Source organism: Peromyscus leucopus, chromosome 15, assembly GCF_004664715.2.
Source record: "Peromyscus leucopus breed LL Stock chromosome 15, UCI_PerLeu_2.1, whole genome shotgun sequence".
NCBI lineage: Eukaryota > Metazoa > Chordata > Mammalia > Rodentia > Cricetidae > Peromyscus > Peromyscus leucopus.
The window spans coordinates 88252680-88255019 of record NC_051076.1 but is presented as its reverse complement, the minus strand read 5'-3'; positions in this window follow the sequence as shown (position 1 = coordinate 88255019).

Below are 2340 nucleotides of genomic sequence, written 5' to 3'. Positions count from 1 at the left end.
ATCTGGTATTAAAAAGTAAGTGCTCATGTTTCTCATAGCTTTTGGCAGTCCTCAGCAGAGTTTATTAAATCATAATGTTTATTTAAACATTTGTATGATACATGAATTGGGTTTTGTCCATGTCATTTAATTAAAAAATCTGTCATGAAGATTACCAAAGACCTCATGAGCTATGCATCTATATGAAAAGTTTTGACACTTGAATTTAAGCCTTCTAATATATGGTACATGGTAAAGGTTATAATTGTGGAAGTTTTAAAACCATACATAATAATGAGAAGAAATTTGTTTTTATGAATGTCATTTAATTCTGGGCAGTATTTATTCAGCATCAAAGCAGAACACTCTGCATGCTTTTTGTGAGTTTTGCCACACATACCCATGTAACTTAGCATGGCTGCTGTAACAAATCACCCTGACTTTAGTTGCTTATAAAAATACAAGCTTAATATTTTATGGATTATCTTCAGAGGACTATCAGGAGTTTGCAATGAGCCTTCTTGATTACAATAAACAAGTCTACTGGTGTAGAGAGCTGTGTGCAGCCGCGCCTCAAAGATGGTGCTGGGTTCTGCCTTCCACCCTCCTGATGGTGAGTGCTCTCTGTGATAAACAACTCCTTATTTGGCTAAGGCTAAGGATTTGGCTTGCTTCCACATACCTGGACCTATCCGCAGTACCCATGTGGCAGATTGGGGTTGGCTGCCCAGAAGCTATTTAGGTTGTGGGTTGGCTTTCCCCGGGGTCAGAAGTCAGAAAATTGTTTCAAGGTTCCTGAATAAACTGCTTGGAGAAGAGCCTGGTGTTGCGTCTTCCTAGCTGGTCGAGGCAGATGTGACAAGGTTCCAAATTCTTTTCTGTAATCTCTAGGACAGAGTCTATTTTCTTGTCTTTCTCAGTTTCTAGAGGGAGCCACCAGCTTTATCTCCTGTCCTCATTCCTTCTTCTTCCAGGACATCAGTGTTGGGACAAGGCTGTCTTACATTTTCACCTCTTTATTCTTCCTGTTCCACCTTACTCTCACATTTTTAAGGATCTTTTTTATTACATTATGCTAACCCAGATAATGCAGATTAATCTCGGATTTTAATACCAATTTATTAAGACCGACTTCTATTTGCTTTTCTGTTGCTGTAATAAAACATTGACTAAAAGCAAATTAGGGGAGAAAATAACTTATTTTGCTTACAATTCCAGGTCTCAATCCATCATTCAGGGTAGTCACCATATGAACTCAAGCAGGAATTGTAGAAGAAACCACGGAGAAACATTGCTTACTGGTTTGCTCTGCTAGCTTTCTTATATAACCCAGGCTCTCCTTATTAGGAATGGTACTAATCACAGTGGACAGAGTCTTCCTATATCAGTCATCAGTCATGTCAGTTCCTCATAGTCATGGCCATAGGTCAATCTGCTTGAAGTAATTCTTCATTTGAAGCTTTCTTAGGTGAGTCTAAATTGTGTCAAATTGTACTGATCAGTACACCAAACTTAATTATTCCAAAATATTAATTCTTCCTTGTTATGTAATTGCTGTACATAGATTCAGTGGTTAGAATGTGAATATTTTACAGGTAAATTATGTGTGTGTAAGAATTCACTACAATATTATTTCTATTTGTCATGAATTATTAGGCTGTTGATGGGAGAGTCATTATTATATCCATCATTTTGTTCTAATGGATAGCACAATTTGGAACCATACAAATTTTGCAATTTTTTGTTACATATATATATATATATATATACATATATATATATATATATATATATTCGAGACAGGGTTTCTCTTGTGTAGCTTTGCGCCTTTCCTGGAACTCACTTGGTAGCCCAGGCTGGCCTCGAACTAACAGAGATCCGCCTGCCTCTGCCTCCCGAGTGCTGGGATTAAAGGCGTGCGCCACCACCGCCCGACCATTACCTATATTTTAATTTCACAATTCACACAGATGTACACTTATTTCATATCTACATTAACATGTCTATACACATTAATGTAGTGAAAATTGAGGCTAATATATATGCTGGCTAGGATATATATTGACTAGGATATGCCAAAAATATACTTCTTCCAGGTTTAAGATTTGATCATATTATAGGAAAACACAGAAGAACAGAGAATAAAATGAGATAAATTAGGGAGAAAGATTGGGTTGGAAGAGTATAACAACATGCTCACTCAGTTTAGGTAAATTTTCACATTCAACTCCAAGTTTTCCTAAAACCTCTAATGTGAGGGGAAATTGGGTGGGGATGGTTTCTAAGAGAAATGGGACTATAGTGTAGACAGCATTTTTCCCTGTTCTTGTGGTGAGAAGAGTTGAGAAAATGAACAGGGCT